The sequence below is a fragment of the Limulus polyphemus genome, unplaced genomic scaffold, assembly GCF_000517525.1.
Source record: "Limulus polyphemus unplaced genomic scaffold, Limulus_polyphemus-2.1.2 Scaffold864, whole genome shotgun sequence".
Taxonomy (NCBI): Eukaryota; Metazoa; Arthropoda; class Merostomata; order Xiphosura; family Limulidae; genus Limulus; species Limulus polyphemus.
Genome location: NW_013666474.1, coordinates 166,128 through 177,950, shown reverse-complemented (window position 1 = coordinate 177,950; position 11,823 = coordinate 166,128). Strand labels below are relative to the sequence as shown.

Genomic DNA, 11,823 nt, shown 5'->3' with positions numbered 1-11,823 from the left:
GTATTCATTACAAGTGATACATGTTAATTTTACAGCTGTAAAATAATATCGGTTCTGTTATTCCTCTAAATTCCACGTGTTCTCATAAAACAAAAAATTAATTGGTTGAAGATTACCGGAGTTTCTTCAGGGCGTCGATCCAATTTCTGTAATATTCATAGTGGGGAAAACTCGCCGACTTGAGCTACAGTTAATAAACTGTAACAATTTTATTAACTACTTTGTATTGGTATTTCTATGCTAACATTAGAAAGTTGGTGATACTATTGTGTGTTTTTTACAGAAATTAGACAACAAAGTAGAGAATTATATGAAGCGTTTAATCATATCAGTGCCAGTTAAATATTTCCAATTATCTGTCACGTTGAAACCATTGAAAATAAGAGAAAGACTTTTCGAAAATAAATGTGCCAATTATGTACGATACTTCAGCTTTCAGATATATATATGTATGATTTCAAATTTATATTCACTTGTATTTAATATGTGTTTCTTTTGCCTACCAATAAACTGGAGAATTCGAAAGTCTGATTTAGTAGAGTAATGTGTTAAGTTTTCAACCGCACTGAGAATTAATATGATTGGTTGTAGACATTTCTAGAATTCTGTAATAAAATTGTACGAACATTAAAAAAAGAAACACCATTTAAGAAGAACTATGCCATTACATAGACCAACCCAAGTTCATTCTTCAATTGGCAAGAAATCACATTACGTCGAGATTCCCTCATGCAATACCTCATACTTAGACTCTGTCGATCGTTAGGATCTAAGTGTACGAAAGAAATATCTGGATAATTTATCGAACATTAAATAAATATTTCACCAGTCATCTTTAGTTAAACCTACTTCACAATGGAGCGTGTTGTTCTATATTTTATTATAATCTCTTGTCTTATGTTTGACATTAATTGGAATCATGTTCCTTTGTATTTGAAAGATACAAAATATGTGATTACGATAAGTTTTTGTTTTAATATGTTGGGTGGAAATACCATAAAATCTTCATTCTAAATATATTTGAAATCTGTAATTAACATTAACACTGTGCTATAACATCGTAATTTTTCAATTATAAACCGCACCTTCTAAAAGTCAACATTACAAAAATAATAAAAAAATATAAAAAAACTCGTGTATAAGCCACGGCTGTTGCACAACTGTTGTCGAGTTACCGGTAGGCTTACATGAAAACATGTCACATAAATTCCACGTGCTTTTTTCATAGAAACATAATATAAAAAGAAGAAATATTGACTTTTTTTTTCTTTATGTTATTATTTTACAAAAACATTTTGCGATTGGGGAAGACAACAATATGTGTACATTGTTTCATTCGTTTACCAAAGTATTCTAACTGATATAAAAACTTGTATTCAAAACTGAACTTTGTTTCTATAACGTAGTCCGCCTGAATTTCATTCTTCGAAAATCCATCAAAGTCAGACTTTTATGAATCTGCGTGAAACAACTCCAACAATTCATTCTCAGGTATAAAAGTCTGAGAAAATGGTTACTAGGTATATATAGACCTGTTAGACGGAGCGCTACCTCTCTGAGAAGTAGGAAATTTAACTTCAATTATTTACTATGATATATATATATTACTTCAGATTGAAACACGATTTTAGTTATTTTGAGATTGGAATGCTCGTTAGAAAACTTTGCTTTCTAAGACAATTAATTGAATGATGCTTTCTACCTTTCAGAGGACAAATCTGGACGTATTTCAACAAAATTTCGTTTCTTTACTGCTGTCTTGCTTATATTTCTCAAATAAAACGTTTCAAAAAGTAAAACAAATTTGCGGAAAGAAAAATAGAAATCCTGCATAGGCGCTATAGAATTGCCATTGCTTCGAATAAAATATTGGAAGTGAGCCAAACCATCATCGTAGTACTCGCTACCATTTGCTCTACACGGCAGATACGTTCTCGTGAGAGAAACGAGAATAGCTCGAGTGACATTCGCTTACCGTCTGCTGGAATATGAAGATTAAATGCTGTTTGGCGCGAAGCTTGTGACCAGCTGAGTATTTGTGACAGACGTCTCTATTGAAAGATTTTACTGTAAATATTTAGCTTGTACAAGGTATTTTTCAAAGTTATAGAAGGTTTGTGATTTTTTTAGTAATATTTAAGGACTGAATCTACCTGTATCTAAAAAGGCGGTTATTTCAGTCATTCCTAACAATGGTGTAACCATTAGAGCACAAACAGAATAACTACTGAATCACATACTACTTACAGTTTCTAATTATTCCTTTCCAAGTATTTAAGCACCTTTATTCAAGACTCAAAATTACAAGAACACGACATCGTTAAAAGGTGAGTCACTGTATCAATGTGTGGAACTTCTTTCTTATATTTATTTGCCGGGAAGAAGTAAAAAAAATTTATAAAAATAGGTTTTTACAATGAAGTGTAGTTCCAAACTTCACAGATTTTTGACATTGAAGGGTAGTTCCAAACTTTACAGATTTTTGACATTGAAGTATAGACATATGTTAATAATGAAAATAAAAAAAATAGTATGTATATATATATATACTACTAGAGCAGTTTAAACATTTGAACTAGGTTTTTGTTGTTTTTTAAACAAGGAGAGAAGTTTGTAGTGTTTGTCAACTTTCGTGATTAATGTATGGAAAGTGAGCAAACTTTGAAAAGTGAAACTTCCAAACTGTTTTCCATAACGTGATTCGGAGTGTGATTTTGTTGTTTAGTTTCGTAATTAATGTATACTGTTAAAGGTCAAACATTAGAGAGTGTCTTTCCAAGATGTATTCTTCAAGTGTTTAAAATTTTTGTTGCGTTGTTTTATTTCACAAGTACAGTAATAAGTTGATCACACACTTAAAAATAAAATTTAACAATGTATTTATTCTATTAATGTAGTATAGGTTTTGGTTTTACTCTTTTAACGTTCATAGTTAATGTATACCATTCCAACTAAAATCAATAACTGCTCTTTCTTTTGTTTTATAAACGTTGTAAAGACGTGTTACTGTATTTTGTTTTATAAATGTTGTAAAGACGTGTTACTGTATTTGTATATGTTGCAACTTAATTCATCCTCCCGGTGGCTCAGCAGTAAATCTGAGGGCTTATAACGTAAAAAATTGGGTTTTAATAGCCGCTGTGAGAAGAGCACACATAGCCCATTGAGTAGTTTGTGCTTAACAAAAAAAAATTAATTCAAACATTCATAAATGTATAATCAAAATGTGGGATATTTTTCTAATGTAATTGAATTTTTTGATTTCCTAAGCACTTTATTGTCAAGAAAACTGTAGAACATGAAGGGGATTACATAAGTTCAACAACGTAAGTGTAAATGTATACGCACTTTTACGACGTTTTTTTAATCACTAACCAATGTTAAATATAATTCCACCAATTCAGTTGATAGATTTGACTTGTTTTTCATAACAAATGTACGAATCTTGCATCTTATTTATTAAAAACGTAATATTACAGTTTTAAACCTTATGCGGCTAGGTGTGGCTTAATGTTTAGAGTCCAGGCTGCAAATCGGAAAGTCCAAGATTAATGCCATGATATTTATATCATGCTACTGAACACGCTCTGCACTATCATTCGTGGGAGTGTTTTAATCTTGGCGTTCATTACCAGCATTTGGTTAAGGGTAGTCGCATTGGCGACAGGCGTTAGCGACTGGTTGTCCTCATCTGACCAACAGTTCAAAAATAGGATGAATATACTTAAATTTTAGTATCTCTAGCCTGGCCATTTAGACTAGTTGTTGCATAGGGTGTCTTCAAGTTGAAACAATTAAATACCGGAATATATTAATTTAATTTCCGAGTATATTATGTATTCAGCAAAATTTGTTGTTTTTTTTTCCTAAAACAAAACCTTAGAGATGTGTTTCATAGTTTGATGGAAAATTAGTGTCATTGTTTGATTTTACAATTAACTTATATCGAATGCTTGAAATACAAATGTAATTTTCACATTTGTAATGGACATTTATTATAATTTTGGCATAACTATTTTTGGCAAAGCATGTACTTGAGCTTCACTAACTTTCAGACGCTAATCTTAGCTCCACTAAATGTTTCACACTAACTTTCAGACGCTAATCTTAGCTCCACTAAATGTTTCACACTAACTTTCAGACGCTAATCTTAGCTCCACTAAATGTTTCACACTAACTTTCAGACGCTAATCTTAGCTTCACTAAATGTTTCACACTAACTTTCAGACGCTAATCTTAGCTCCACTAAATGTTTCACACAACTTTCAGACGCTAATCTTAGCTCCACTTGTGTAAAATATCGGACAACTGTTGCACAATCTGTTTAATGACGAACACTTTATATCACGGAGAGAATTAACAGCCCCTATCTTCACGAACAAAGATACTGTAAAAATGCAGAAAAAATTTGTTTCTAAATGTTCGCGCATAACGGTTATTTTGGCATAGCCGTCTCTAATTTCGAACTAATATACTAGAAGAAAGGTAGCTAGTCAACACCATCCAACGCCAACTCTTGGGCTACTCTTTATCAACAGAGATGTATGAGGCAAATTAATAGTGTGTATGAGGGAGGACAAAGCTTATTTGACCGAGCAAAGCGAGGGAATGTTTGCCACAGGCGCACCCATTATAGCCGGGGTCCAGGGTTCCCCTTACGGCCCTGGAAGCTCTTGAGTTCAGGATTAAATTTTAAGCCTTCTCCTGCTTTTCCTGAGAGTGATTTTCCTAATTTTTATGCACTTTTACTGAGACAGGTTGAAACGTGGGAGCACCCGCTTCCTACCATTGATTAATGAAAGGACTGAAAGGGCGAGCATGTTCGGTGAAGGGATTCGAACCCGCGACCGGCAGATTGGGAGTCGGGAGCCTTAACCTTCGAAAGGATGTTTTGTGTTTAAAATGCTATATTAATCCATGGATAGATCAGTTGTTCAAGTTCATCACGCAACTAATATAGGTGTGACTTCGCACTCTTCTGAAAATAGTGCTATTTTATCTAACATAAAAATACATAAAGCACGCGAACACGGAAGAGAAACGGCAAAGTTAATAAACAAAATTGGTTTCCCCCACTAATAAATCAAATAATTTTGTAAATGGGGAAATATAAGTAAATTTACACAAAACTATATCGTTCGATATGGATAGTAAAGATTTTTTCACCAAAAACATTCTGGAGTTTGTATTGCACTTTATAGCACTGCAATAATTCACCTTATCTAATCGTAGGGAAAGATTACATCCAATATGCACTGACTAGCCTTCTTATTAACGATCCCCTACTATTATCGCATTGGACCAACTTTCGCGATAATAAACTGGACTCGACATAACATAAACTTTCAAAGTGACGAACGATATTTTGTTTAAGTGCAGCCCACTTGTCTAGTAGTACGATCTGAATAAGGTTTACGGACAAGTGCGATATTCAAGCTAGCTGACCCCAAAGATGCTCTTGTGGTAGTGCTGGTCAAGAAAAATAACTGACGTCATGCTATTCAAACCACTTTTGGACAATACAATGTGTTTCCATTATCATCTTGGAAGGGTCCTTGCCCATCAGAGCAAAAATACAGTATCGTGAATGTACATGATGGAACCCAATCCCTGAAATTGTTCCACCCACTATTAGTGGTTTGCACTGTTTGAACAATCTTAGCAAGGTGAAGTGCCTTATGTGGCTATCTCCATATTTCTACTCCACTGTCAGTACAGAAACAACAGTAAATTATGTCTTTATTTCCATTATCACATTGAACTGTATGTAACCAAAATAAATATAAAAGAATAAAAAGTTTGTGTCTGTGTTTTTATTTTGTATTTTTACATATATTTCATAATGACATTATCAGCCTTTTAAGTTGAAGTTTCGCTAGACAAATTAAGAGTGGGCGTTTTATTATTAATGTTTTTTCTCTTTGTACAATCTTTCTGTCTTTCAAAAGGAACTGACTATCGTTGTGTTCAGTTTTTTTCATTGAAGCACCAAATACACGTGTGTTACTGTGCCTGGAATACTATAGAATAGGCTGATGTTTTTAAAGCAAATTATCGTATTACACGTGATATATAGATATTTGAAGCAATAATAATAATAACTGATCAGCTCGAGGTTTTGTCTGGTTACTTAAGTTTCTTTTGGAGCAAGTCACGTAGATTATGATTTATTCATGTAATATAGTTCTGACAGGGCGAGGAAGCAGCTAGCAATTTGATTGGTTCAAGTGGATGATGGTCTTCCTTGGTGCGGTTGTAAATCACATATAACGATGAGTTACATTTCCGTTGACGATAATTTTCTTATTATAAATTACAATTTTTTCAAATCGGTAATGATAAGAAATTTTTACTTCCTCTTTAACAACTCCCCGTACAATCAACATGACTGCCGCGTTTATTAGGCTTTAAACTCCTCACATTTGTAACATTTAGCTATATCTGCCCACGTGTTAAGGTCCTCAGTGTAAGCGAGGAGCGTTTTTTGTAACAAAAAAATCCTCTTTTTCAAATTAAAGTTTCTTAGCATAACAAAGAATGACTTATATATTCAACATGAATATATAAAAGTTCTAATGAAATTATTGATATGATCCCGGAGTTCTCATTTTTGCAAGTCAAACTTTATAAGTTACTACTTTTAATGCCTTTTATATTTCCTGTATTTAAATCTCAGCTAAACCTTTATTTTAGTAAGTGTACATCAAGATAAACAGATATATTTTCATTTATTTTTGCAACTGAAACTATTCGTTATAAATATCGTTTAAAGCTAAAATACAGAAAAAGTTACATAAACGTTTCCTGAGATGCTATAGTCGTTACGAGATACATACCAATAACATATTATAACCCCAAATCAAGGTTCGTATTTTAAGGTTAATATTATAACCCAAAATCAAGGTTCGTATTTTAAGGTTAATATTATAACCCAAAGTCAAGGTTATTATTTTAAGGTTAATATTATAACCCAAAGTCAAGGTTCGTATTTTAAACACACAGGTCAATCTATTTTTCTTCAAAATAACTCGGAGAAAGATTTCCAGTAATTCGAATCCAACAGTGTATAACTCACGAGTTCCTCATACTTTGATACATAGGCATCTTGAGGTTTAATTCATTGTACGTTGCACTTGATATTTGACTACAGACGTCAGTCTTTTAACAGTGACCTTTTCTAATGATGACACCAGTATAAACTGTAATGGTTTGGTTGTTTCTAAATGTTCATGTAATGTTACACAAGAGTTATCTTCACATAGCCATCCTCAATTTTGAACTGATCGAACAGAGAGAAGGCAGCACCAACTGCCGACGTTTTGCTACTTTTATGATCGAATAATAAGATTTGACCGTTACTTGTATAGTGAACTTCCGGCCCCGAGTACGGAGCGTGTTTTTGTCGCAACGGGACGCGAATGTAAACCCTCTGGTTAACTGTCCGAACGTGTTCTAACCATTACGCTACGCTGAACCCAAGCTGTAGTGAAAAGTTGATTATAAGGAAAAGAAGAAGAACGCCTCATACCAGGTGTAGAGCTAAGCCTTTCAGAAAAGGTTCTAGTGTTAAAATATTGTGTTCGCGTTTCTCTCTGAAAGTTAATTTCCTCTTGAGAACAGAATCATACGTTACGTAACAGGAGGTATTACAGTGTAGTAGTTCCAACAGTGTTCCAACCTAGTCTGACATATTAAACCATTTAATCAAGAGACTGGAAAAAAATTTTACAAGTATTGATGATCAATACGAAGTTAAGAATTACAAGAGCTAATTTTTCATTTTTTGCAATTAGCAATAACTAAAAGATCACGAACAAAATTTATTGTTATCAAATATACTTCTACCAAGTTCGTAAGTACGTAATTCATGTAGAACTTCACGTATTCTTGTGTAAGTTGATTAGCAATTACTCTAGAAAAGATATATATATACATATATATCAATGAGTTCGTCTTTTTAAGCAAACAACCGCTTGACTCATTGATCCAGACAATTCTTCATTTTCAATAGATTCTTGAAACAAGATCAGTGACTGATGACAAAATTGCATAGATTCTTGAAACAAGAGTAGTGACTGATGACATGATTCAATAGATTATTGAAACAAGATTAGTGACTGATGACATAATTCAATAGATTCTTGAAACAAGATTAATGACTGATGACATAATTGAATAGATTATTGAAACAAGATTAGTGACTGATGACATAATTCAATAGATTCTTGAAACAAGATTAGTGACTGATGACATAATTCAATAGATTCTTGAAATAAGATCAGTGGCTGATGACATAATTGAATAGATTATTGAAACAAGATTAGTGACTGATGCCAAAATTCAATAGATTCTTGAAATAAGATCAGTGGCTGATGACATAATTGAATAGATTATTGAAACAAGATTAGTGACTGATGCCAAAATTCAATAGATTATTGAAATAAGATCAGTGGCTGATGACATAATTGAATAGATTATTGAAACAAGATTAGTGACTGATGCCAAAATTCAATAGATTATTGAAACAAGATCAGTGGCTGATGACATAATTGAATAGATTCTTGAAACAAGATTAGTGATTGATGACATAAATATTTCCAGAAGTGAAAGTACCCTTCTATACGTAACCTATCATTACCTGACTTTTAGCTTTAGGGTATAGAATTACAATCATCAGTTAATTTATATAAATTAATTAATTAAAACGGCACTTGTGCAATATATATATAAACAAACCGGAGGCAAAGGGTACTGAGTGTATAAATGCGTATGTTACCACACTTTTATGGTGAAACCCTTCTAATAGTTGCAGTTGAGAAGTTCTTTTAATATTCATAAATAACTCAGTGTGATTGGTTCGTTACTGATTAAATTGGGTCGCCATTCGCCTTACAGATGATTTATTTCGTTGTGCTTTGTTGGGTGAAACTTTATCGTTACCGAAACGTTGTCAAACGTCAATATCTGACAACTTTTCTTTAGATATGAACTACGCTCAATACTTAGTAAGCTGTTTTACTTCTAATTAGAGCGTTATGTTAAAATCTGTATTATTAATTATGTCAGTTATGTCTTTTGCACGTAGTCATTTCGGGTCATGGGAAAAACACTGACACGCTCGCAGATATAAATATTAATATATACGCATACATTTGGGACTGGGTGTGGATAACTACCAAAAATAACTATATATATATATATATATACGCGTAGGTGTCATAATTTATTTATTAAAGCATCTTTCTGTATGTTTTAGTATCATTTAAGTTATTTTACGAAAATATGGTAGTTGATTTCTATAACAAATATGTGTATATGATTTTTATAAAGTTAAAATCAGTTAGTTTATCTGATTTGTCTAAGTTAAAACGTATGCTTGTATTTTTAAAACAACTAATACCATATATGGAATAAAAACGAACTTTTCAATAATAAACCATATATGGAATAAAAACCTTTCAACCCAAAAGGAGCCTTATGCTAAACAGTCTGGTCACAAGTCTCTTAGATTCAGAGGTATAGTTGTCCTTAATTTTGAACTACTATTTTGCTATATTTATTTAATAATATAATACCTCCAGCAAATGAAACTAACCCTTCATTCCTGCGGCAGAACCAAGTCTTGATACATTGTAGTTGCGTTACCTATACTTACATGTGTAGTTTTATTTATTTGAAACCCATTATTGGCTATTGCTAATATGAGCATATACTTTTAGGCTTTAAAGTTATTTTAAGATATTTTTGACTTGTGTTTGTACCAACTGTTGTTCAAATGTACATGTATTTCAACTATATGTTGTTCAAATGTACATGTATTTCAACTATATGTTGTTCAAATGTACATGTATTTCAACTATATGTTGTTAAAATTTACATGTATTTGAACTATATGTTGCGTGATATTGCCAGAATAATTCAACTTTCATTTCAGTTGCAACTAATGCGTCGTTGTCAGACTAAACCCTTCTCTATTTCAACAGTCTGACGTGTTGTTTTTTCATGTTAACGCGATCTGTATTTCTAATCTAATTAAAAACACCTTAAGTGCGGGAAAAAAAGCGCGACCAAAAAAGGATTCAGCGTGCGACTTTAAGGGGGGCTGCATATTTTGTTTTATCCCCCTCCCTAGTGCCCCAAATTGTACAAAAAACGCGGTCTGGTTAGCTAATGAATGAATATTTGCTGTACAATTCTTATCAATGCTATAAGTGTAACTAACAGTTTGGCCGCTAATTTTGATTTCATTCCTTTAAGTCGCACACTAAATCCTTTTTTGACCGCATCTTTTTTTCACACCTAAGATGGTTTTGATTAGATATCATGACTTTTTGTCAATATACACCAACAAACCACAGCAAGTAAGAAAGTGACACTCGATAGTAACCAATATTAGCGTTAAGACTGCAACTCTATTATTCGGAACCTATACTTTCAAAAGCAAGCAATAAATAATACCCGTCAACTTGTACGATTCTTTTGAAAACTTGAGTTAGAAACTGCTAATCTAGTTTGCTTGGCCTAACCAATACTTACGTATCTGCACGTGCTTTCTCTTTATACTTTTCTTGCTCTAAATCAGCCGTCTTTAATCCGAATGACAAAAAACTTAAAACTGTCTACCTTTACGCTTAGATAAAGCTGTAGTAAAACTTTCAGACCGATAGCTTACATGACTTTTTGCGTAGGTGTGCACAACAATTTTGGTCCAAACTGGCGGTTTTTGTTGAATAATCTTGCACATGTGACTTATATTTTGATCAAATTTCACACCTAATTGTAGGTTGTAAAGATCTATCCATGTTCCAAATTCGAAAAAAAATCCATGAAAATTAAGTACGTTTTTCCATCAAATAAAGTTCCGTAATTTCGATGCGAAATTCAATCAAAATTGAAGATTTTATATCTCGTGTATTTTTCAATGGATTGTCATAAAATTTGGTTATGTCAAGTAAGGGTCCAGTAGAGAACATCCACTGAAAACATGTGATAGTTTTGATTACCGCAGTCCGAGCTACAGGAAGTGGAAAATTACTAAACTATCATTCCTGTTAATAACACACAGGTTGTTTTGGACGCACAACACACTACCATGTGTCTTTATGTATGATGTACGTTACTGTCAGAATAACTCCGCCTTTATTTTTCTGTATAACCATGCGCTATTTGGCGGATGTTTAAAGGATTTGTGTTGCTCACAGCTAAACATGTAAGTTGCGACAGTGAAAATCTCGGAAAATGAAAAACAAAAGTAGCTTCTATCTGTCTAGTAAGAATAATTTTGCCATTCGTTCGCGTACAACTTTCCCTCTTTTATATTTCTCGTGAGCAAGCACATCCACGTGCATTCTTCTTTCTCGAGCCCTCTTCAGATTACTATGGTGTACGTTTCTTGCTCTTGACGATATAAAGGTGCTCGCTGTATTTCACTAACATGAGTTTAAACAGGTAATCTGAGAAAACTCACGTTACTTTAACTGTCAAACTTAAAGGATCGTGCTAATATGAACTTTACTTGGAGACGAAATTGTTGTTCTACATAGTTCTTAGAATTCAAGATTTAGATGGATTGATGGTAAACTTCAAAGACAGATAACATCCTTCGAAAATAGTATGTTTGAGCAAGAAGTCTGTTTGACTCACGTGACAATGCAGACTAATGCCTCTAGACACATGGGTACCAAATCTAACTATATGTTTTACAGTGAATTATGTTTGACTCACGTGACAGTGCAGACTAATGCCTCTAGACACATGGGTACCAAATCTAACTATATGTTTTACAGTGAATTATGTTTGACTCACGTGACAGTGCAGACTAAT

At 33.0% G+C, this 11,823-nt stretch overlaps 1 protein-coding gene across 2 annotated transcripts in view; it reads left to right on the top strand.

The window, feature by feature from the left end:
• Positions 1-1,916: 1,916 nt before the first annotated feature.
• LOC106460921 (chaoptin-like) overlaps positions 1,917-11,823 on the top strand; it is a 76,206-nt gene continuing 66,299 nt past the window's right edge. For both annotated transcript variants that reach the window (XM_022387729.1, XM_022387728.1), the window contains exon 1: positions 1,917-2,327. The gene's annotated coding sequence lies outside the window, so the exon portion shown is untranslated. The remainder of the gene's footprint in view (positions 2,328-11,823) is intronic.